General features: G+C 40.2%; 1 protein-coding gene and 1 long non-coding RNA gene across 21 annotated transcripts in view; one reads left to right on the plus strand and one right to left on the minus strand.

The window, feature by feature from the left end:
* Positions 1 to 207: 207 nt before the first annotated feature.
* On the minus strand, positions 208 to 24,900 carry LOC133626851 (uncharacterized). 3 transcript variants are annotated; one of them, XR_009819798.1, is made up of 6 exons: positions 23,798 to 24,900; positions 22,995 to 23,253; positions 21,287 to 21,446; positions 10,107 to 10,208; positions 8,139 to 8,301; positions 208 to 2,055 (listed from the first exon to the last, which is right to left on the minus strand). It is a non-coding gene; the product is annotated as an uncharacterized LOC133626851 (long non-coding RNA). The 3 variants fall into 3 exon arrangements; XR_009819799.1 differs by lacking the exon at positions 22,995 to 23,253; XR_009819797.1 differs by lacking the exon at positions 23,798 to 24,900 and having other exon boundaries at positions 22,995 to 23,791.
* SLC6A6 (solute carrier family 6 member 6) overlaps positions 21,373 to 25,963 on the plus strand; it is a 117,133-nt gene continuing 112,542 nt past the window's right edge. For 6 of the 18 annotated variants that reach the window (XM_062008524.1, XM_062008535.1, XM_062008537.1 and 3 more), the window contains exons 1-2: positions 21,373 to 21,475; positions 23,301 to 23,370. The gene's annotated coding sequence lies outside the window, so the exon portion shown is untranslated. Of the gene's footprint in view, positions 21,476 to 21,773; positions 22,061 to 22,225; positions 22,310 to 23,300; positions 23,371 to 25,963 lie in introns of those variants that run through there. The other 12 variants (XM_062008525.1, XM_062008529.1, XM_062008542.1 and 9 more) reach the window with 6 other exon arrangements.

A 25,963-nucleotide genomic window follows, 5' to 3' on the forward strand; every position in this document is an offset into this window, starting at 1 on the left:
TCTGCTGCATTGGACAGTGCCCACTGTCACAGCTGCCCCACTTCACTCTTAGCCAGAAGAAACTGCATTTTTTAGGATGAGAGGCTAAACTTCTTCTGTCACTTCCCCTCAGTCTCATGGTTCAGGCAGGAAAATAGAACAAATCTGGCCAGATTCTTGATGCCAATGAAAGCCTCTTCCATCAGAAAGGAAGAAAAGCCATTTCTTTGTGCTTACCAGCTTAAATAAGGATTTTTTTTCCTTAGTAAACAGGAAAACTAAAACTGAGGAGACAAAACATAAGGGTATAAATTTAGCTATCGAAGTGTTGTATAAAATTCCTGGATTAAACACACAAGGAGGACATGCTTTTAATGGGAATATGCCTTTTAGCTTATCAGTTTTGTTGGTGAGAATTCTCTAACTGGATAACTTTTTTGGTGTCTATGTGAATGCCACACACAAATTTTACTGATTCACACCTGGACCAGTCCCCAAATTTCCAAAGCTGTGCTGAAATGGCCAGCCTTTTTCTTAGCTTCTCATCCCAGTCTTTTAAAATTACGCTCCTCCCTGCACAGGATTCCAAGAAATTCTGGGTCCCAGCTTGTCTGACAGGGTTGGGCCATGCTTGAACCTTCAACATGATATTGATTGTGCTTTCTTCTAACACTGAAGTCAGAAGGAGTGGAGAGCGTTAGATGACATTTGATTGAACTAGTGCAGTTCCTGAATCACTAACGAAGCACACAGGCAGGCTCTGGATGATATCTCTGTTTGCTTGCACACATATAAATGGTTTATATTAACCTATCTCTCAAGGGTTTTCTGAGGATTAGTTAATATTTGCAGGGCATTCCTGGATATGCAGCATATTAAGTATCATGAGCCAGTTTCTTCCTATTTAACTTGCATGACCTGATAAAGGTTGCTGGTTTTCCCCTCTAATCTACATCTCATAACACAGCAACCTTCTCCTGTTTGGCTTCTGCCTTCAGCTGGACAGGAATAGCAATGCTTGAACTCTATTCTTCACAACAATTTGTCCTTTTAGAAGAGGGAGGAAGGAGAAGCCTGTGCAGAAGAAAGTTTGGTGATGCTGCTTAGGCCTTGAAATGAGCAGAAAGTTACCCTACACAAGAAAATTAATATAAGCCTTTAAAAAAAGGTGGGTTTCTGAGCATAAATGTAAGCTCAGAATAGCTTCTCTAGCCTCTCCTTAGTGTTGTTAGTGGCTTCTGCTTGAAGGACTCATTTAAAAGCTTGTTTGTTTTTCTAATGAACCAATTGATCTATTGTTACCATTCCCCATAAATCTGTTGAATTTCTAGTATCTTGTGAAATAACTGTTTTGATAATCTCATTAAAAGTGGGCCATTGAAGATACCTGGCAGGGAAAATTGTTTTCAACAGGCCTTTTTATTTCCTGATATATTGTAGGAGGCAGTGTCAAAGAGTGCATTTACTCCCCATTTGTAACCACAGCCAACTTCTGTCCTTCAGTACAGGGTTTGTACTGATCCATGCAGTTATTTGAACAGGAAGTATAATGTTTCTTCTATTTAAATTTGTCACCTTTCATAAGCCAAGGTCTGATTATTTTTTTCCTTCTCTGTGATGGGGTGAATGCCCTTTTCCTGGGACAGCTGCACTTAGGACAGTCTCATGAGACTCTTGACTTCCATTGCCATGAACTTAGTTCTGTATTTCTTGCTGTCCGTGTTAATGCTTTTCAGAGCTTCCCAAAATCATTAACCCTGTGAAAAACCTATTGGTGATGTCCCAGGGCAAGTTAGGCACCATTCAATGTACAGGATAGTATTCTGGCCTAGTGAAAGATCATTTTTGCCTTCAGAAGTTGTGTGGAAAGGCTAGAATGGAGAGAGACAACAGCTCTTTGCTGATGTGAACGTCAGATGAGGGAGGGATTTTTTTGTTGCAGAGAAGCAGTAACAGATGGTGCAAATGTTTGAGGCATCCAGATGCAGCAAAATCATTGCCAGTGGCAGAACTGATGCTGACTTCATCTGGATCACAGTTTCAGTCTGTCTGCAGCCATTCAATGCTGCTAACTTTCTGAAAAAGAGAGTAATGAAAATGTTGTCATGACTTATCCTGCTATATAAGTACTGTCTAGTTCAAAGCATCACCTATGGAAATGATTGAGAAGAAGCTGTATAGTAACATTTTAGTTCTACAGCAAAATTAACCTGTAATTTACCAGTAATTAAAGGAGGCATTTACTCCTCTTCCACTAGGGAGAGGTAAATGCCAGGGTAAGAGGAAGAGCTTCTTAGCAAAGGAGAGAGAGACCTTTCAATCTGGATTTAGTTAATTTGGGCATAATGTTAGTTTTTCTGATACAAGGTGTGGAAGGGTCGTTTTTACAAAGAGCAGTGAAAGCAAAGAAGCAAGGTCATTTTACAATTTGTCAGCTGTAGTAGATATTGTTGACTGGTAATAGCAAAAGACAGGATCAGACAATCCAGAAGGTCCTTCCAGCCTTGTATTCCTAAAATATGTATTGAGGAACAAATATAAGGGGCCAGGGAAGTCTGACGTATAGGTAGGGTAAATTAAAGTTTGCAACTCAGCCTATGAGTAAGGATAGATATGCCAAGCCTTGGCTGGTGTAAACTGGCGCAGGCTTGGGTGAAGCTGCAGTGATCTAGTTCAGCTGAGGATTTTCCTTTTGGTTCTTAAAAAGTTAGAAATTTGTGCACCAAAAATATGGTAATTGTTTAGGGGATTTTTTTATCACCCTTTAACCTGTTGCTGACTTACATTAACCACTACTTTTACTTTCCTGAGGAATATATTTCAGGCCAACAGATTTCTAGACTTTACCACTTTCTGGACAGCAACCCCATTTTTTTTTTTTCCAGCTGAGCCTCTTGGACTTTTGCAGATTCCTCTCTTCTGTGGTAGTTTCCTTACCAAGCTCTTGCCAGCCCTTCTATTCTTCCCCCTTCCATCTGGCTGTGCCACTCACACTCAGTTCTTTATATCTATCCTTATAAATCAGTTCTGTTTTTTCCTCTTGCCCTTTGGCTTTTTTTTGGCTGAATTTCTGTCTCATAAGATCCTGGGAATAAACTGAATATAGAGATATCTTGCCTCTGATCAAAGAAACTTCCAATTTCTTTAACCATGTGTTTTTTCCCTTAATGCCCTATTTTACACTGAGCTAAGATCTGATTTACTTCCTACAGTCCATTTAACATTAACATTTTGCAGTGAGTCTGCTATGAAAGTATCTTTTGTTATTTACCTTTTCCCAAACATTTCTGTTTGTTTTCTCTCAGATCTCACAGGTTTTCCCACTGAGTCCCTGGGTTTATGAACTCCTTTTGAATTGTGTTTTCCCTGCCTTCCCTGGTGTTTGCAGCACCTCCTGATTTAGATGCAATATCTGAATTTAATTAGTATGCCTTTTACTCTCATTCAGATCATTAAATTAGCCCTGTAGGAGCAAAGATGAGCCTTGAGGAATGGATGCCTATGCAGAGAACCAGACAAATGAACGGCAATAAGCATTAACAGAGAAATTGTTAACATTAATACACTTTGCTGAGGAGACTGCTGATGAGATCTAAAGCCAGGCAAAATGATACATGGATGTTTAGTCTCAGGTGACATCTTTTACAGATAAATTTGGATTAAGCTGCAATAAATTCATGGAGCTGCCTGTTAAAGCTGTCAGCAAAGAGTGTGAGGACTTCAGCCAAGATGTAATACAAGAATGGATTAGCATCTCACCATCTCCCTGGATAACACAAACTCTAATCTCACTGCATTCCTCAGATAGATGTAGGACATCTGAATGACAAAATGCAGTTTGTCATCAAAGCATAAGCCTCAATTAAAGATAACCCAGAGGTTCTGGAGCAACATAAACGAACACACTGAAAACCTTGAGAATGACAGAAGACATGGAACCCAAAAGATTCTTAGCTGGGATTTATTGTATCTTTTGGTCTTGTGGGCACTGCCCAAACTACTGCCAGTGCTAAGAGGTTAGTTTTTGATCCAATTTTGTGGCAATCAATAGATTGTAAAGGCATATTGTACGTATGTTCAGCAAATCATCAGGTGACTTTCAGAGATGGATTACTCTGTGCCTTCTATCCACATATGCTTGGCATATTTATTTATGTTCTCCCTAGATAGATCAATAGATCTATTCATCTACTGAAATGGCTATTCTTTTTCTCATTGTCACAATAATTATAGAGCTGATTGACTGTACTACTTTGTTTTGCTATGTTATGCCTTTAAGTTCTTCAACTTCACTTAAGAGTTAAAACAGTAGCTAGTCCAAGTTCATCTGCTTTTCATCTGAAAGTTTGGATATGTATTTTGTGAATGAAGATAGGTACCCTGAGTGATAACACTTATTGTAGTCATTGAGACACACGAGACTATCTCACAAGTGCAGTATAAAGACTCTGGTGTCAGTAGAATATAAAAATATAAGACACAGGGTCGTATGCACATTGTGCCCTTGTCTTTTTTTCCATATAGATGAGAGCAGTGGGTGAGAACATGAGGTCACGTGAAGAAGAAACATGTATTTTTTTGTAGCCATCAGGCTCCATTTCAGCAGCATCTGCTATAGCAAAGTCACTGATGGTTTGGGATCTCCAAGACTCCAGTTTTGTTTACACCTGCTTTGGCTGAATACAGATAGCAAGGGAGCAATCCATGCTCAGGGGAAAAATGGCAAAGGGGAAGAGGACTGGTAGCCTTTTGAAAGACCTAGGGGCTTTCTGAGGTAGCCAGTTAGAGCTATGATTTAAGGTAATATCAGTAGTCTACAGTGCTTATACAAGGGGAAAAAAAATCAGGCTGTTTTGTATGGTTGTTGGTTGGGAATGACTGAGGACTGCTTTCTATGCTTGTTCATAGAAGGTTATAGTTAACAAAGCCACTGTGGCTTGCAGACTCAAGTGAGGAAAGCAAAGGAATTTTTCATTCTATGGCTGTGTCAAGGAAAGGATTTGGCAGCAGACAAGCATGCTAGAAAATCATGTAAAGCAGTGGAGACTAAGTTATACTGGCAACATGGAGTGATTTGAATGAAACTTTCCTTCAGGCTCACAGAAAAAAAACCCAAAAAATCAGTTTGACAATTGTGTGTCTATTTGTTTCTTCTCTAAAATGGATTTCTTTTGCCTCCAGAGATTCTGCAAAAGATGTAGGCATGAGTAGCAGATGCTTCAATTGCAAATTTAGAGGGCAAGCTGTTTACCTTATAATTCTTATCCTAGAATCAGCACCACAAGGTACCCATTTGTAGAGAAGTTGTAAGGTTTGAGCACATCTTGTTTCCTAACTTACAAATGGAGAAAACTTTCCAGGCTGAGAATTAAGTTTGCAGCAAAACTGAGGAGCAGAGTGAGCTGAGGGGGAAAGCATTATGTATGTAAGCAAGATGAAACAAGTTGCAGGCTCTCCACCTGCTTGTTAACTTACATACTTGAGCAAACCAAACCACCAATGACATCAAGAGACTTGTCTCCTACAACTTTTTTTTTGTCCTCCTTAGATTTTTGGAGAGGCTGCACCTGAACTTTGTATGCACTGACTCTAGATATGCCAAGCAAGCAGTTCAGTAACAAGCTAAGTGGAAATAATTGTTTTAATTAATGTAATTGGATTACACCGAAGTGTTTTTGGGGACTGCTGTTCTGCTTCAGATAAGTTGTTCAAACCTTCCTGTAGTTCCTAACCCAACACATTACATAGGGATTTAGTCAGGGAAAGGGACATTGGCCAGAAAAATGCTTGATTTACTTCAGATTTGATATTTAATAACTCAAGGAATTTAGTATGGTTTGTAACAGGTTTTTTACTAGGATAGCAGATTGTTTTTGTAAGCTGTCATCACATGCACCTTGCTTTCTCGGGAAGTCGTAAGGTTATAGGTATTTTTCTAACCTTTGCTTCTTGCTTGTCATCAACAGCTGAAATCCCATCACCATCAACTGTGGACAGAATAAAGTAAAGCTCCCTCTTATAGAGGACTTCACCTTTTAATGGAAGCAGGTCATCAATCAACTGTCCAAAGCACTGACGGCCCTCAGCCAGCATAAATTATAGAGATCAATAGTGGAGATCTGATTGAGTTATGCCTGAAAACTTGGATATCTTTGATGGTTAAACAGTTGTATCTCAAAAGGTATTTGACTGTGACTGATTACATCTGCTTTCAATTAGCAGAGGAAATAACTAGCAAATCATCAGTGTTATTTCCCTTCACAGCAGTTTTTTTTTGAGGCAGCCTTCCATAACCTTATGTACTTGACAGCATATTTTAGCACTAACACTTTGTATGGCTGTTTCTTCTCCTGAGAGGAACTGTGATTCTCACTAAGGAAACTCACTGAATGCATTTAATCATTTACTGTAGCATGGTCCATTACACTTGAACAGATCAGTGTTTGCTACTTGGTGGTTGAGATCAGTTAGCATCAACTGTAAGCAGACTCAGTTTCAAAATTTCAGTGTTGGTTTTATTCCTTGGCTTCTGCCAAGGCTTCTGTGTTGTTCAAGGTGAGATTGAATTTGACTTTCATGTGCACAGTTGTTTCATTCCAGTAGGTCTTATAAATGAGATTATAATGGATGACATATCTAATAGCTCCTGTCCTCCAGGAGATCATAGCAGGTTACTCAAATGCTACCTGAAAGTTGGATTGTGGTGGCCAGAGTAAATGTTTGGTGAAGATAAGTAACTGGATAATAAAACTAAATGGCCATTGGTTATCCAAGGAATCTGAACAGGGAAAACAGGCTGAGAGAGATGTAAGAATTGTTTATTCACCTAGATATACACTGTTATATTAAACATGCTAAGTTTGGGGTATGCCAGAGCCTCTCTTTTTATTACATCCTTAACAGTCAACTGAACATGGTTTTAGAAGTGGAATGTTTTAAGCAAACATTGCTGACCTAGATTTTCAAAATGGGTGAGCTTGAGGACATTGACTTCATTTTATGCCTCGTTAACTTACGGAGTTTCCATGGAAACTACCTCTTCTTCAGTGACAGATAGAAACTTTTGATGGTTTGAGTCAAAAGGTAGCAGGAGATACTAGGGTAGCAAATGTGTTAGAGCCCTAATGGAAGAACGTGATGAATGAACTTTGAGCATAAACAAAGGAGTGATAGTAGAAGACCATAAATGTCAGTACATTGACAGCTAGAATGATTCAAAGTTACTAAGGGATGGGAAAGTACAAACTTAACAGAGCATGACCTTGTTCTGATAGTTAATGAAGTTAAGCTGGGCTCAGCATAGAATAACAGATCAGTCTGACTTTCTCATTATGGATGAATAAGCAGGGCTCTAACCCAAAGTTTCAAATGTGATGGTGCTGAGAGTATTCAGAGAGCACGAAGTCTGATGTAGCTTTGTGAGATACCTATGTAAGAACACACCTCTGCCATATGGCTATACCATACCCAACACATTTCCAGGCTACTGTACCTACTGCACTGTCTCTGTTAGTCTGGGATTAGTAGTATGAAGTTATCATTAATTAATATAACTACATGATTATATTCAGATTGAGTTAGTACAAGCCTGCTTTGTCACTGGCATTGAGTTATTAACTATCTTTGGTGCTGCATAAGGAAAAGGTGCAATACAAAGTACCCCATGTTGTTCATCATGGATATGGGTGAGGAGTACAAGTCAGTCTTGATACATTCAGTTTGGCAATGGCTCTGTGTTGAATACAAAGTTCTTTTTTTCTTTCTGATGGTGTAAGCCCACCCCATCTTTACAGTTTCAGACTGAAACACTTCCATTCTGCCTGAGCTGAAGTGTCACATGAGGAGGATAAGTGAGGGTGAACCTGCTTTAGGGAGAAGATTCTTACAGTCATGGGCAGTATGACTGAACTAACACTGCAAGACTTTCTCCTGCCTGTTCTCTGACCTAGCATAGACAGGTAATTTTGGGGGACTCTTGTTTATCTTTGAGCTTTCAAAGGATCATTAAAGCACAAAGCAGTATAGAGATAAGACAGATGTTTCCAAGGAATATCCCTTCTTCACAGAGGTGGGAACTGTTGTTGGCCCTTCTTGTAATTGGGCTTTTAGGTGCCCAAGTATTGTGAAACAGTGACTGGAACATGCTGTTTTTACCAGACCTCGTCCTGTGTCGACTGTCATATCCATAGGCAGAAGAGGTCATGCAACACTTGCCCTCTCAAGTACCCTTGGGTAGGGAGTAGTGGAATCTGTCAAGAGCAAGAATTGGTTCATCCCAGGTTCTCCACTTTGCCAGCAATGCAAATGTCTGTTACCCAAAGCCTATTTAGGAACAAGCACATCATGATAATAAGTGAATATCAAAAACAACATCTTATGACCAAATATTATGAAATCAGCAGACCACAGAAAAAGCAGAAGTTGGTGGGGCAGATTCCTTCTTTGCTTTCATGTGACTGTCTAATCTACCCTGACCTGCCAAGTTATTTGAAAGGATGTCATTGTCTGCGCTCAGGACATAAATACTGAGAGGTGCCATAATATTTGCTAGCATGGGTACAGTAAGGAAAAAGTATACCAGCAGGAGATTAGTGCTGGTGATGCAATTCACTGTTGTGGTTATTTAGAGTCAGAACTCACTGTAATGATCTTGTCTGAATTCTGAGAAGAATAAGTTGAGGAAGCCTTTAGGATCTGGATAGGGAGTTTTTTGTTATTATTTGTCTGAGAAACAAGTACCTGCTGTTAACAGGAGCTGCCTAACTTCCCATCTCACAAGGAAAGAGAGTATCTGATCTTCTTAGTAAAACACCTAAAGCACAGATTATCCTTAATTATCCTCAATATTTGTCCTATAAATTGTCCTGTGACGGTTAGAAGCATGCCCTGGGTTTGGGGTGTAGGAGTGCCCTGGAGGCACACTTCCCTTGAGTGGCCCTGGGAGGCAGTGTGTTCCTGCACCAGCTGAGATGCACTGCAAGGTCAAAATCCTTCCTCAACCTCCCCCTCATTTCCAGAGATTAGTAATCAAGTTGCTGAGCTTTACTACAAATAACCTGTTACTGTCACCTGATGTCTCGCTCTGGGTGCTGCTGCTCTGGCTTAAGAGCAGGGCAGAGGCCAAGTCTGCCCTTTGCTCTCATGTGCCAAGGGGGAAAGAGGGGACATCTCCTGTAACCTGGTTCAAGAGCGGGGAGTTGGAAGGAAGAATGTGCTATATTTCCCCATACTCCCCTGCCTGGGTGGAGAGTCCAAGTTACAACTGTGCAATCACAGCCACCCCTGGACAACTCACTCCTTCCTTGAAGCTATCAGAAAATGTTTATAATTACAATATAAGCATAGGAAATGGGTCAGAAGTGAGCAGGAGCTTTGTGCAGGGGTTAATTGTGTGTCTTTTTGCGTGGCATAGTGCTGCTCATGTTCTCTAGCTGCCACAGGCTCACACCTTTCAAGACCCCACAGAGCCTTACCTATCATTTGGGATCTCTAAACTTTTGGGCTTGTTATTGTAATTCCCTGGAAGTGCAGTGTAACTCTTATTTTTGAGGTTGTGGACCACAGCTGTGATCGTCGGGGTTAGGTCATATTGGTAGTTTCAGTTATGATGATAAGCAGATTTATCTTCCTCAGAAGGTATTTTAGTTGCTAAAGAGTCTGTCTTGACACATTTGATTTCTTTGAGGTAGCGTCTTGTAGAACTTTCCTGACTAAACTTCTGTCTTCTCATACTGCTATAGATGTTCTGAAAACATCCTTTCCTGAGCCATCCCTTTCATGTCTGGAATTCAGCCCTGTTCTTATTGAGCAGAAAGTCCCATTCTTCAGAGCCAAGGAGGAACAGTTTTATTGTAAGTTTACATAACTTGAAATACTAAAGGGCCCTAAAATTTTCAGTGTGGAAAACTTCAAACATTATAAACGCCCCAGGCTACAGCACAGAACAATTTATCCTTGTCATACAACTCCACAGTGCCAGCAAACAATGCACAGCTCTGTCAGCCTTTCATGAACTTTTTGGTCAACATGATGGGTTTCTTAAGAAATACAATATCCTATCACCACTCAGGAAGAGGTATTTTAGACCAACTTTAAGATGCAAACCTAATCAGAGTTGACTAAGTTACCTCTTCAAATACAGTTGTACAGTAGGGAAATGTTTTTTACAGAGCAGGCACACATGTCTAAGGTCTGTATTGTCTTGAGCATTCAAATTGTCCTCTTCAGGCCTAGAAACCAAAATCCAGATGTCAACTTGCAGTCAAAGTATAAGCTTTCAATGGCAGAGGGAATTCCTTTGTGTCTATAAAGCACTTGCCATGTGCCTTTGAAGCATGAAGTTTTCTTACTATGCTACTCACTTTTTAAGATCCAGTGAGTTAATGATACTAAAATCCAGTGTTTTCTTTCTTTCAATTTCCCCAAAGTGTTCCCTAAAATTTTAATCAAGTCCTCTCATTTTTACTAGGAGAATGTCTTAGCTTGAAAGGTGTCATCAAGTCCACTTCTGCTAGGCCAGCTAGGAATTGCCTTAGGCTTCCAGGACTGGGAATAATGTAAGAGAAGGTATAGGATCTATTGAAGAAATGAGGAATGCCTTTTATTTTCAGATGCTATGGGACAAGCAGAGCTGAGGCTGGGATCAGAGTCCCACCATTTTGAATAGCCACAGTTTATCATGTTCTGTAAGTATCAATGTGATTTTGATTGGTAACCTGGAAGAATATTTTCAAATTGGTCATAATACAGCATTTAATCATCACTTCCCACAAAATAATTCTGCCACTTACCTACCATGCTGCTGCACGACCATCAGAATCCTGCTGGTGCCATCATTGTGTGCCTGAAAGTAGCTGTTCCACATCAGTGACCACTGTCTGTGAGAACTTACCTCTTCAATGGCTATTTGATCAGTGGCCTCAGTGGATGCCAGAGGACACCTTTTGTAACCTAGAAATTCAGGTCTACCCACCCTTGTTCCTTCTGCATCAAACTAAACTAATGCAAAGACTGTGAGGGTCCATATGAGGAGTTACTTGAGAACAGAGACCATGCTGTAAGTTCTCAGCTGTGTTAGTTTGCTCTTGGGACAAACACCAAGGCACAATCCCTTCAGATCAACTTGATGTGCGTGTGTTGGCAAAGCATCATGGATGCTTAGGCAACTGTTATCAGATCTCTGTTTATAAATACAAGATTTTGAAGTTGGCTTGAGTGCTTAAACTCACTAGCAGACAGGCTTCCCCCCCAACAAAGGCACAATAACAATCACTGGTTCACCTCTCCCACATTAGCTATTAATAATGTTAATTTACTTCCTTTGAGAGATACCATATGTTCACCTTCCTGATCCCTCTACAGGCATAAGAAAAAACTAAGGAAATCTGAGACTCCATAACACTGATGGCAACATCCAATGTCTTATCAGGCTTCCTGTTGTTGGGAGTATTGTTTTCCTTTAAAGATTAATATTTACAATGGTTACTTAGTTATCTTAGTTCATTTGGTCACTATTAAAGATCCCAGCTCTGAATGCGATGAATGAAGGTCCTTTTATTTGTCCTTGATGACTTATTTGCCTTGTGTCTCATCTGGCTGAAAATCAAGGAAAATAATTATTGGGTTGGGCTTTTACTGCAATTTCATATGAGGGCTCAAAGTGCATGCTTCTGTTTGTTTTAGAATGGGAGCCCTTACCCACTCTTTCTGCTGATGTCTGCATGTTTAAGAATGTTTTGTAATTAGCAGAAAAGTTAAAATAGGTATTTTCCTCTATTTTTCTTAAGCTGCATGTCTGGCTTTAGTACTCCTTCGGAGGGAAATTAGAATGTTTCACATTTCATCCACCATTGCAGCAGCAGCCATATGGGCTCACCAGAGTGGTCTCTGGTGGGACAGAAAAGGCAACGTATGCCTGAAAGTAAAAGTCTTGTCCAGGGCCTGTCCATAGTTTTGTCCTGAGCATCACTTGAAGTTCAGAGGGATTTCTCAGCAAGGGCAAAAGACATGGTAACTTTTCTCTTAATTCTTTAGTAAAAGCCCAAAGGCACATTAGGAAGCAGTCATTCAGTGTGACACAGATAGGGGTGTCAATGCAGCTACCAGTTTCCAGAGACACAGAGGCATTTCTAGGCCTCTTCTAGGCATGAGGGATTTTGGAGTAACCTTGAATTGTCTTCATCTCTGCTAAAGAGGAGTGAAAAAATGTCTTTGTGCTCACAGGGGTATTAGACCCAGCCCTGGGGAACTCCACCAGCGACGAATGTGGCCCAAATTATAAATTGTTGTCTTCTAAATTCGTGCCAGGGATGAACATGGGTACATGAGCAATTTTCATCTCACCCTGTTTTTCTCTGCAACATGGACTAAAAATGCACCTTGCCTTCCTTGGAAGTGGATGCTCCTTTTAATTGTCAGCTGCCCTTAAAATGAATTAACTTCCAACTCTGAGTGGAGCTCGCACAAGTACACTTCTGATGGTAACCCCCACGCTGGCCACATCTCAATGTGTCCTACCCCAGCCCATTGGGATTTTCTCAAGTAAAATCTTCTAGACCACAATGTCCAGGATTAGTCAGGTCTGTTTGCAGTCCAGATGAGTGGAGAACTCTGTGGAGTGAGTGATCATTTTGCAGCAGGCCTGCATGCTCTGTGTGAGAACTGCCTGACCCTTGTGAGCAAGTCCATTCTCAGGTGTAGTTGGCTGCTAGAAAAGGGATAATTTATAATCATGACACTTCCAAGGTTTCTTTCTTTTTTTTTCCCTCCCCCTTCCCACTGCCAGTGCTTGCCTTCATCCCACCCGGTGAACAAGGGACAAGCCATAAGAGGTTTTACAGGGGGGAGGCTGGTTTTCTGGCTGCTTTGCAGATTGCTGTCTCATCCTGAAATTGTATTTTTGGTATGCTTTTATAATGAATTCATTTGCACTGTAACAGATGTTTCTGATATGATAAGAAACATGGCCCAGGGGCCAGTGGCGCTGTGGAGCTGCTGGTGTTCCTCACCTGAATTGCAAATGAGATACTTCTTTCTTATCTGTTAAAAAACATGAGCAACTGCACATATAAATAATATGCCACCAACTACCAGCTGTTTGTGCCAACGACATTCTTAAAAGAATAAATAGCTCCCCCCATCATCTGTTCTTTTCCCTCTTGCAGAAAATCTGGAGCTGTTTTTGCAAGTGCAGCAGAAGAGATTTTTTTTTTCTCTTTAAGCTGCAGACAGAGCAGTCACTCTGAAATAATTATGAACAAAACCAGCTTTGAGATTTGACACAGGTAGTATCTGAGGGGTTTTTTTCATTCTTTTTCTGCATATTTCTCTGGGCACAAAAAAGAAAGTGTGAGGACTGCTTTCTGTTTCTTGGCAAATCCTTTGTGGAGGGGTCCTTGTCCTTCATTCAGTGGGTTTCAGTTCTGAATGGTGTGGAATGAAGCAACTTAGCCTTTAAAAATAAATTCTTATTTATTTGAAAAAGAGAGAGGATAGTAAATCACTTTTGTCTGATGGTTTACAAAAGGTTGGTTTTTAGTTACCTTGAATTTAGATTGAAGATAAAACCACCCCTAGAACCCCAGACACAGAAGCAAGCAGACCTGCTCATATGGTAGTGTGTACTAATATTGCAATCAACAGAACTTAAAGGCTACCAGGTGAAGTTGTTCTGGTAATTGATCTGCTCAATGTTTTATTAGGGTAAAACTGAGAAACACTTTTCAGCATTTTGCCAGTTCTAGGCAGAGATGTATTTCTGTTATAAATGACCTTCTGGGAGAACTTGACTGTGGGGACATGATTCATTGGCAGCCTGCTGGTGACAGCCTTGTTTCTATTGTTCTAAAACTGGTTTCACATTTCTCCTGTTAGATAAGCTGCAACCATTAACTACACAGTGAGCTACAAATAAAGTGTGATGTAAGAATTAAGCTTATTATCTGATTGGCAGCATGGAGCCACTCTTCCAGGTTAAGGGTTTGAGCAGATTTTTTTTTAAACAAAACTTTGCCTTTTATTGCATTTCTGGAAGCATTGTCCTCACAAAAGATAAAATATGCTTTTGGAAGCTGCAGTGTGTGTATATATATAGTGAGCTATAAATAGACTGGAGCTAGTTCTGCACTGTACCAGTGTGCAGAGATATTAAGGATAGATTCTGGCCTTTATAGCTACACTTGGGGCTGCTGAGAAGCACCAGTCTAAAGCAGTGGCTTTTACATTTAATTCAGAGTGTTCAGATTCATGCCAAGATCAGGGACTTCAAAAGCATTTTCAGGAATAAAAGAGTTTGACTGCCTCAGCTTAATCTCAGTTTTAGTTGGAGATTGCATTTAAATTTCTGGAACTGTTATTTGGGACTAATACCAAGGCAAATGAATTGGGATGAGGAATGGCTTGATTGTCATGCTAGCTGAAAAATAGGTCTGTACACTCCCACAGCTCAGCTGCTGTAAATGGATATACATAAGGATGTAGAAATGGTTGCTATTCAGCTCCTTCTGACAGTAAGATGACTTTCAGCAATTTGAATGATTTATGATAGTGTAGATATTCACACAGGCTATTCAACTGCCAGGATAAAGACCACAATGGCTGATCAGTCTCTTTTTCTTCAGGCATAATCTGGTTACAGGATGACATTGGAAGCAAGCTCTCTAGCTGAAGTATTATCTTCCCAGCGGGGTGCCCCAATGGGGTAGGGGCTGTGGGGAGAGGGAGAAGAAAAGTAACCTGTTTATAATGGGTTATTGATTGTCAGTTATCTCTACTGCTGTAAAATCTTCATGGGACAAAGCATGATGGTATTAAGGGCATATGAGGCAGGGTCAATGCCAGGGTATTAACCTTACTTAGCAAATTTGTGATAAGTGTAATAGATCTCTTGTTTCTGTAAGGAATTTTACAGAAGCTTCTTATCATGCTTATAGAACTTGCTGCTCTCTCTGTCTCTCGTGTTAGTACAGCAAGGAAAAGGGCTTTTTGCACCATTTGCCTTGTGCACTTTAACTTCAATGTGCTTTTAAGGCCTAATTCTGGGTGCCTAAATCCTCTCAAGTCCATCAGGTACACCTAAGAGAACATCAAGCCACCTACACAGTGATGACTGTGGTGGAGAAGATGAAAGCTGCCAGGCCTTGGTGGTATGTGACATAGCTGCACGGTTTCAGCAGAGCAGCTTTTGTTCATACTAACGAGTGCCTGGTGCCTCTTGGAGTGTTTGTTTGAGGTCTGTGGTGATCTTGGACATAGCTCAATGCATGCAACTTCCTTCCAAGGATGATCAAACCTTAAACACATCAGACTTTCTAGTCACCTTTAACCAGCCAGTTCTCAGTCACTCTACGGGCAAGACTTGACTTCTGCTTGCACTCAGTCTCATATGCTGTCCTGACAACTCTCAGAGGGTGTAGAAAGGGGGCAGGAGAGGCAAGAACAATCCATTTTGTATACTCCTGCTAGCTCATGAAACACTCCATGAGGACACTGCACTTGGCCATACTGAAGAGCACTGTAGTGCAGGGCCCATTGTGGACACTGGGAAACAGCACATTTTAGAGCTGTCTTGTAGGTTAATGCTAGAGAAAAGGAAGTGACCTGTAGGATCCAAAAATCACTTTGTCCCTCTAAAACTTGTCTCCCTTTCCATCCTTACTACGCATTTGCAACTGGGATAGGCAGGAACAATGAACTGCCTTTCCACAGATACATTGATGTTCCCAGACCAGTAACACAAATCCGGAAATTAATAAAGCACAAAATCTAAAAGCACACCAGTGCAGCTCACTCAAATCCCATTGCTGTTAGCTTTCACATCCACTGGGCACAGCCAGGCACTAGGCAAGAGGAATTCTTGCTTCTCTTCCCAAGAGATGACAGCCCAGCCAGTAGACTCTGCCACCCTCATGGGATTACCTCTGGCTGTGTCTGTCCCTGTCTACATCATCAATGTGTGCCTCCGAATCAGACTCTGTTGTCTCTTCTGCAGAGATGCATCTGTTTAAACAGGAGCTGACCAGATATGATCTCAGCTTTGCTTTCTAATTCTGCACCCTTGTATGAGAAATATCTTGTGTCAATCCACCGACTGTTTATTCTGGTGGTTCTGCTTGTTAGCAATAGCTTTGAAGTTCAAACTTACAGGTAAGCACCTTGCAGTCCTTAGGCTTACCTTTGGTGCTGACTGTGGAAACATCTCCCCCTGTCTTCAGTTTGTTCCAGGCAGAGAAGGGAGTTTGTCACGGGCTCTGTTATTTATCTAGGCAAGTCTGAGTATTTTCCCAAGGGACTTGTGAAATCCTCTTTGAATGATCAGTGGCACAAGCATGTGACTCCAAGTCACTGGACAGTAAGTTAGTCTTTCAGACTTGTTTTTTAAAATATCTGGCATTAGAAAGCCCTTAATTTAGAGAAGTGCCTATCTTGTGAGCATCGTGTCATAAGGCAATATTGCGGTCTCTCAAGGCTCAGCGGACAGAAATAGGTTCTGCTTTTGTGTGTGACACGTGGATAATGCTACACTGACTGTGAATGTGTTCACATACAGCTTCAAACGCTCATGTCTGTGGGTTTTATTTTTCTCCCCTGGCTGCTTGACTCCAGCATCACTTTGCTGTTCTGGTGTTTCGTAAAGTCTTTTGCACTCCTAGTTTCAGGTTCCCTGATCTTGTTTTGGCATTCATTCCTTTCAGCACCTTCAAAGAAAGTCATCTTCATTTCATCACCCTTCAAGTTTGTAGGATCATTGTCATATCCCAGATGTGGATACCAAATCTTCAGTCCTATAGAAATATGTTATCTCAGATGTGATGTGTTAGTGTATGATATAATTAAGCTGCTTATTTTGAGAACTGGTGGAAGAAGACTTGCTGCTCTCATGTTGATGCCTAGTTGCACCCATTTTCCACATCTGTGTTTACTACTGGGTTGATATATTAGGGAATAAGATGCTAATGAAGAGCAAGAAATAAACTAGTGAGTTATTCCCTTTTCATCCTTATTTTAAAGAGTTCATCTCCTTCCAAGGACTATACAAATTTTTCAGTTTCACAAATAAGATTTTTCTTAAATCCTTTCCTTTTGATAGGTACAGGATCACACGGGAGGCCTTGTGAACATTTTAACAGCCATTCTTACCCAGAGCTAGTTTTTTAGTGAATTCTCTTGCTACTTGCAAGATTCTTTTGCCAGCTGGTTATTTTTCCCTCTCTAGTTTCTGTGGTTGATGGGCAGAGATTCAGAATTTATATGAATAAAATGAACAAACATGATTATCTTTCCTGTAATAAATTGAGCAGAACAGATCCCTTAGCATCATTATATAAGGTTCTTGGTAGTGGGAGCCTTAACAAGATGTGCCAGCTCAAGTCTCCTTCTTCTGGGAGGGCTGTCAGAGAGGCCAGCAGAATCTGTTTTTTGAAGACTTTCTCTTAATGCCTTGCTTTGCAGCTGCTACATGATTACATGCAAGGTTTCTTTTTTCAAAAGCACTTTCATCTTTTACATACCTTTCCAAACCACTCCCCCTGCTTCCTCAAATTATTCTTGTTAGGGTAGAACTTCTGGTACCTTGAAGTCTAAAACACATATGTTGAAGATATCTACTGGATTCTTGTCTGTGGTACTGGTAAACAAGGCTTGTAGATGACATGATGACCACTAGATTCGATGACATGAACCACTATATGTGTCCTTGAAAGCTATGTTGGAGATACAGCTGAAATTCAATCTCTTATCCTGTGATATCAACCTTTTCTAAAAAAAATATACCTTTTCTAGTGTATTAGTAAAGCATGTGACCTTGCTACTAAAATTCCTGAGTGTATCTTTTGAGGAGATCAAATCTACCACATTCCAACACTTCATGCTGATAAAAAAAACTAAACAGCACATAGAATAGCCCAAATACTAGCTGAATGGTCTGATAATCTTCAAGAGAAGAATCTCTCTTCAAGGCTGAAGAGATCTCTTTCTTAAAAAGCCCCTTTGTATTTTCTTGGATATGTTACAAATGTTGCACCTGTACCTGAGTACTTCATCCACCTATTTCATGTGCACTTCACAGTGTGCTTCCATGCACCACTGAAATACGAGCCTGTGTGTTTGATAAAGTGTGGGAGTCTAGTTTGGTTATACAGACAGCACATAAATATAATGGCCATGATACAATTAGTTTTTCAGTGGGCCTTTTCCAAAGGAACTCCTATTGTGTTCAAAATCATTAGTCTACTTGCTTTTTTTACAAATTTCCATCTCATCTTTGCAGAGTTGGGCACTACCAATCCTCTTCTAATATGCGTTGCCAGGATTAATAAGACTTTGATTTTTTGGTATCTCTTTTTTCCATTTAAGAGTACAGGTTTTCCTTTTAATTAGAATGCTATTCATGAAGCTCCATGAGAACATCATGAAGTGACACGTTTTATAATCATGAAGTTGGATTTGTAACTGCATATTTGGGATCTGTCCAATGCTTCATTCTCTGGAAAATTTTTAAAGCTATCCTAGTTGAAGCAAATGCAAATATATATATATATATATATATATATAGGCAAAATCCCACCACAACCAGACATCTCTCCAGAAGCCTGAACTCTCCTGTCCATCTGACCCTCCCTGGCTGAAATTCGAGAAGTCTCAGGCAGAGATTTTTCAGAGCATGCTGAACCGTAGTAATAACCACACCAGCTGCTTGAGCACAGTCTGTTTGACATCTTCACCATTTTTCCATTTCATAATGACACAAGAGAAGGTGGAAGGCAAACCTGACCTTGGTGCAATCTTAAGCACAATGTGTCAGCAGAAGACAGGAAGAAAGAGAAAACCACTTGCAATTAGGGCTCAGCAATGCTTGTGAAAGTGCACTACAGTAGCAAACAAGTGATGGTTTTGTGCAAATCATTACAGGCTCAAACAGGAACTTTTCCTTGCTGATGATGTGCTCTGGCACTCACCAAGTTTCATTCTAACGTAGCATGACTACACTTTCCTCCTTTGCTGGCTTGCCATGTACTGCTAGGCCGTGGGGCTTTGTGGGAAATGTGCTTTGGAGGCAAAGAGAAGCCCTGATGTCAGCTTCAGGCATTGCCTTTCATGCTGAAACGTTCTCAGCCTAATCTCTTTTTTTGGCAGCAACCAAAGTCAGATGCTTAAGCATCAGATGGAGACTGAATAATTGCAAAAAGAGGTTGTACTTGACTGCCTAGTGCATTCACAAGTGCCTCAGGAATGCAAAGCCACAGACCCCAGATGTCTTTGCCTCCTCTGCTGGTCTTCAGTGGCTTGATCCCTTTGGCTGCATGGATGTAGGGGTATGTCTTTGCACATGCTCACAGTAACTGGTTCTCCCTGGACTTGAGATCTATATTCTGTGTTTTCCCAAAGCAGGTATGAAGGCTGGCTGCTACTAGGTGTTCCACTTCACATTCCCCAAATTCCAGCCTGGTGTGTCCAGGCAGATATCTCTTGGCTATTTAAGTTGAAAAACAGTAACAATTAAACATGCTGAAGTCAAATGGCAAGTCAAACAACTGCTTTAGGCTTAGAGTGTACTAGGTGAGAAAGATTCTATGGGTAGTAATGATGAAGGAACTGGTTTTTAAGGCAGGAGGGGAACTACTTCTACAGAGTCACATAGGCTGAGTAGTTATGTGATGTGAAAATAGGAGAAACAGGTAGCCAGAAAATTCCTAATGGTTTTAGATCTAGGGCAACTTCAAAGCAGGACTAGCTATCACACATCTAAACTACAAATGATGTGAAAGTATGGCATTTTTAGTAGTGTTTTAAAGACCTGTTCAATTCACTTTGTTTTTCTCCCACCGTTTTACCAATGAGCAAAGATGACAGTTACAAATCTGAATATTAGAACTTCCACTAGCCACACATTCTCAGTGACCACAAAGAGAAAGACAAACTGATATGCAGACAAGTGACTATGAGGGTTCATCAAATTGTATCTGAGTGTGAGGCAGTAAAGGATGCATGGCATGGTAGATGAAACTGTCACTGTATGGGTATGGTAACTGTTTTATCTGAATGGTTGTGACATGCAGGTAATAAAAACAGTGAAGTTTCCAGTCTCTACAGAGAGCAAAATCCCTGCTTCATCCAGGCACAGCTGAACTTTGCAGCCAAGTGCTTAATGCCATACCAGGTCAGTTGGGGTATGATTGTCTTTAACCAGAACAGTCAAAAGTTACAGAGTTCACTATCTGCTGGCTGAGTGACACCCATAAATTCTTTCCAGGCTTACAAACAAGCAAAGAAACAAGTCTGAACCTGAACTTCGGGGTAATCGTGCTACTCGGGAGCATAAACAAACATGGCACTGACTGAAAAATCATTCTTATGAAGTCACTTTTGACTGATCCAGACAAGAAGTTTCCAAAGTTAGGGTTGCAACCCGGAGAAGTGCTGATGGAACAGAGGTCACGAGCACAGAAATGAGGTTGTTAGCTGACAATCTTGGGAACTGCTGATGTAGACAGATGAATGGTCACATCAAGGGGGTCCCCTTGGAGTACCCTTTTTTCCCTCTACTGCCTTGGAAACTGTAACTCAAGTGAGTTTTATAGTTGGCTAGTCTGTTCATAGCATGCTGCTATAAAGCACTTTTAAAAGGAGATCTCTGGAAATGAGCCCAAGATGGGAGCTGGGAGCAAGGAAAGCTCTGGAGGAAAGGATGTGGGACAAGAAGAGGCGGAGAGGCAGGTCTGTGGGAAACAGAATCTGCCAAGCAAAGAAATATAAGATTCACCAGTGCTGATGGGAGAGGCTTTAAGGTTGTGGTGTTTTAGTCTAATATAGGTAAAATTCCTCTCCCAAGACAGTTGAAGGGATGTACTTGCACTCCTCTGCTGAGCTGGGTGGCTTGTTGTGGAAGATAACCTAGGTTTTGGTGGAATTAATGTGTGACCAGAGTAAGATCTATACAACCAATGCATACAGAAAAATAAGGGAGTTGACTTTGAGTCTCCAGATGGCCATCTTTGCTGTCCTTGTTTGAAAAGCTGCCAAAGCTAGGCCCTGAATTTATATGTTAAAATAACCACTGTTATTTGGAACTTCGGTGGTTTAATTCATAATGCTCAAACTATTGAAAAAAGTGGAAAGGTCTCTGGAAAAAAATGTCCCAGAAAAATAGTCTAGCTTCTACTAATTTTGTATCTTATTATTAAGAAAAACTATTCAAGCTTTAGGAATGTTTGGTAAAGGTCTCTAAATGTTGAATGCTAGAGATTTTTCACATCAGCAGTAATAAGCAGTTACTAGTGGTATAAATGTTCTACCCAAACCAGGGACTCACAATGCCTGGGTTGCTGATGGGAACCCTGTTTCTTGGAAGCCCTGCAGAACTGCCCCGTGAGAGTCAGATTGTTGTCACACCTCCTGTATCAGGGTCTCTGCAGTACAAGTGTCCTTGTAGCCAGGCCTCTGAGGTTTGTGGAAACCTGCTGAACTCTCCTCTGGAAATCAGAGAATAAACAGAGTGCTGGTAAGTCAGGTGACCTTTTCTAAATACCAAAGTAAGAGTCAGTATAAGAGGAAAGTCAGCACCGTGAAATGGATATTTTTGAACAACCTCAGGTACAAAGGAGACAAATAATAGATTTGGGGCAGTTAGGAGCAAGTATAGCAATAGCACAGGTTCAAGATAGGAGTGGGAAATAGGCCTGGTGGTTGATAAGCCAACGGATCATCTTTAAAAGCAAACTTTAGGCTCATAGTGTGCAATAACTAGCTTGTGGCTACGTGCTGGGTACAACACAGAGGTAAAGTCAATACCATTGTGTGCTATTTATTTAATGGTGTTACATTGAGAGGTATTCACTGACAGGGAGGTTTTTTCAGCCAGTGGGTTTCCTGGGTCCTGTCCTTCAGACTCAAAGATGGAGGAGACTGGTACTTCAGTGCTGAGCAAGGTGCCATGAGCCAGCACTGGCTATACAGCAAGGCAGAACCAATTTGCCTGTTTATCTCTGTCACGGGGACTAAGATAGTGACCCAGAACCATAGATGCTAGAGAGAGAGGAAGACGGGAGATGATGTTGAGAGCAAGTCCCTGAAGAGCAAGGAGAAGGTAGGATTTCTCGAGCCTTTAAACTTAATGGTGGAGTAGACCTAGGGATTCCTAAACAAGAAAACTCTGCTGCTGTTTGTTTCTAGCAAGATAAAGACCTTGTGAATCTTTTATGAGTAGATGAATTTGACAAACCTGTATAGCTTTAAATAGCAGCTAATTGTCTAATCTTCAAGCCTCTGTGGAAGGGACCCTGGTAGCTTTGCTCTTTAAGGCACCTCATTCTGCAGGATGGTCCGGACTGAATTTGTAAGTAAGACTTAGTTAAGGCTTTTGTGTGTATCTCTTAAGTGCAAGCCATAGAGATTGCTCTCAGATGTGCTTCAGACATAACCAGAGTGGTGCAGAACTAGCCCATATCTCCAGTTCTGGCAAGCCAATGTGGACCAGCCTCCACAAGTTTCTTTTCAGGATTTAAACCAAGTCTTTAGTTTGTGAAATTCAAGGTTTTATTTTCATAATTACCCTTCATTTTGGAACAGCCCTGAAGGCTATTTGGAATTCACTGAAACATGCTGAATTCTAAATCAGAGGTTTCTGTATTTCACATCAAATACATAGAAATCAAGTATGAATTTTCTGCTCCATTCATGTGGAAGTTGTTTTAACTTATTTTCTTTTGAGAAATTGGTAACTTCTGTGCTGAGCTCAGAATGCATAGTTTCAAGCAGATTGGTTTTTTTCACATCAAAGTATGTGACTTTAGTTTCCCAAACATTTACTCAAATACTTTTTTTCCAGTCTGAAACCCATGAGGAAAAAAAGTAGAGATTTCATCATAATCCTTAAAATTGTCATAGGTTTAATATGCAACAGATGACCATGTAAAGTAAAGAAATTATCTAAGGGCATATTCCAGGATGTTCATCATCTTGTATCATGACTAAAGTGATTGATGGCTTTAGTACAGTAGTAATCTAGACCTGTAACTCACCCAGTCCATCTCTTCAGGTACACTTAATCTCCAAGGTACTTTTGTTAGCAGATTTCTTTGGGTTTTTCCCTTGGTGCTGTCTGTAAATATCTCAAGGCACACAGCAGCTTCTTTGCAGATAATTTTTTCTAGAGGATTGGCAGGAATTTTTGATTCTTACATGCAGTCTGTTCCCATTCTTAATTCTTCCTATTACTGCTGATTGCAGAGCTCAGTTTTGTAATGGTATCCTTAAAATGAACTTATCAGGTTCACATATCTGTTGTCAGTTCATAATGTAAGGATTAATTCCTGTTCTTCTAATAGAATTCCCAGATACCAAATGGAACTTTTTCTGGATACAAACCCCCCACTGTTTTCAGCCAATCAAAAATCTGTAAGTATTCAGAATAAGTCCTTTACTTAAAATATAGCTCTCCCACTTGAAAGTCAAACATGATAAAAAAGCCAGATGAAAAAAAAAAGGGAGGGGACCTCTTCTTGCTACAGGCTATGAAGGAGCAGAGCTGTAGAAACATATCAATTCACCTAATGAAGTGCTGTTGGATTATAAGGTTTTTGTTTGTAGACCCCTGACTTCTTTTGTATTTCAGCATTAACAGCATTTTTCCGTGACCTTTAATCTCATTATGTATGGATTTGTGTATGCGAATGTGACATACGAATTTGTTACCAAGATACTATTTGTGAAGCAAACATCCTAGGGCCTTCCAAGTTGGCAAGTTGATGCTGATTTCTGAGTCATCTCAGCCTAAAATATTTCATATTTTTACATTTGGGGCTGTGGAGGGAACATCACTTACCTTATCTGACTGATGCCATTGAGTACTTTCTATTAGTTTCCCAATGTATATCCTAGAGACAGCCAGACACATACATAGGTCTGGATGCAAATGGACTGAAATCCAGCAGGATTCATTTTAGTTGATCAGAAAGGTGGAGCAGATCAGCTATCTACAGGAACTGATCTAGGATAAGGCCTTGACAAGTTCTTTCAAGCTTGATGTAATTTGCGTCATCTCGTTTGCTGCTTTCCTCATCTCCATTTTCCTTTCTTCTTCCCATTTTATTGCCATTTTTTCTTAGCTTATACAAACACTTGCTGCTACGAATAAATTTTTATGCTGTGGTTGGTTCAGTGGTGGAATTGGGCAGATTCATGGCAGATCTGGGCATGGGCAGTATTCTCAACACAGATCATTTAAATGGTCTGAATGAGGTCTATCATGTGTCGTGGTTCCTGTTGAGTTGTTATTCCCTTGTCTTTAATTTTTTTATAATAGTGACTACTAATTAACAACCTGTTAGCTAATCCTAAGAGTTATTCTGGAACATGGCTTTTGATAATAGAGGATTAATAAACGGCAGGGAAATCACTTCCACTCCTTCAAAGAATCCTTTAACAACACATGATATTTCTTAATGATGGATTTTATCTTTTTCTGAACTCCAGCTGTAGCTGGGACTTTCTTTTTTTGTCTTTTTTTGAGTTTATTTCATTTCATGGGGTGTATATCCAAAGAAGAGTGTTAAAATGTGTTGAACAAAAGTACATTTAAAGTATTTCTAACCCATTCTGGAACGTGATTTCTCAAGATCTTGCAGAGTGCCTGTAGCATACCCAGCTGTAATCTTTACTAAAAAAGAACCAGAGCCTTGTAACTCAAATAATAGATGAATTGTAGATACCACGCTCAGCACAAATAATTAGCAGGATTTATACTGTGTTCTACTTATAAAGAATGAGTCAGTTCTCCCACACTCAGAGCATGTGGAAATTTTTAGAGAAAATGTAGCTGAGTACACGTAATTATTATCATTTCTTAGGAGTTTTTGTGGTTGATGACAATGTCATCAAATAATGAAATATATATGAAGTTTTGTAACTTCATGCCAGTGCTTCTAAACTTTCTAAAGGAAGGTTATGCCTGAATATTTTGCAGCTTTATAAGTTTACCATAAGTTAAGAAAATAATTTTCATGAACATATTTTTTTTGTAGAGCGAAAGATTATTGAGAAGTACCTCACTTTGTGTTTCCAGCAAACAGAAAGTGAATTTCTTGCACATGTTTACAAGCAGGGGAAGCTGAACTTTAGGAAGTCACATGATTTCCAGTAACACCCCATATATAGATATTTGGATGATGAAAGCAATGAAAAAAACTTGCTGATACAAGTCTCCTGAAGCCAGCACGTATTATCTCTGTAGCCATGCTCCCACATGCATGGCAAAAGGCTGCTTCCCTCTTCATTCCAAGAATTTATATCACTAGATGTTTCAGAGAAGTGAGTCCCAAACTGAATGTGTGTTAGCTGATACAGGAGAGACTTTTCTTTGGAAGCTCACAGCAAGTATACACTGTAGCAAGAAAAGCACAACCCCTTATATAATTGACTGTTTAATAGCTAAGCAAATAAGCATATATCAGGTAAAATAACAGTGTGACAGAAGGAACAAATTTATCAGAACCAGACAAATAGAATCTAAGGAAGGGAAGGGTCTACTGTTAGCTAATAACTTTTAGAGGTGCATTTTCTGCAAGCTCTTCACCTCCTGTTTTTCCCAAATGACTACAAGCGTTGCATCTTCTATATCCCTTAGAGAACAGTATAGCTAAGGAGAGAGATCCTGAAATAATGTGATATATTTTTTGTTGTTGGATAAATAACACAAAGATATACTTTTATTGTTAATCTTGCCTGCATGGGCTGGGATCTTTGTTCAGCTCCAATGAAACAGATTAATTCCTCAGATCTGAGACGTTCCTGGTGCTTCATCTGACTCTTCCTAGATGTATCCTGATGTGTGTGCTCCTTTTCTCTGTGGATAGCTGTGAATGCAGTGTGGAGAAGATGTTTGTGCAGCTCAATATGATTTATCTCTCTGCTGATTCCTTGGGCTGTGGTAAAAGAAGCGTTTGGAAACTATGAACAGTATTATCACATATGGTCCAAAAGTGCCATGTGT

The sequence above is a fragment of the Colius striatus genome, chromosome 15, assembly GCF_028858725.1.
Source record: "Colius striatus isolate bColStr4 chromosome 15, bColStr4.1.hap1, whole genome shotgun sequence".
In the NCBI taxonomy this organism is placed as follows: Eukaryota; Metazoa; Chordata; class Aves; order Coliiformes; family Coliidae; genus Colius; species Colius striatus.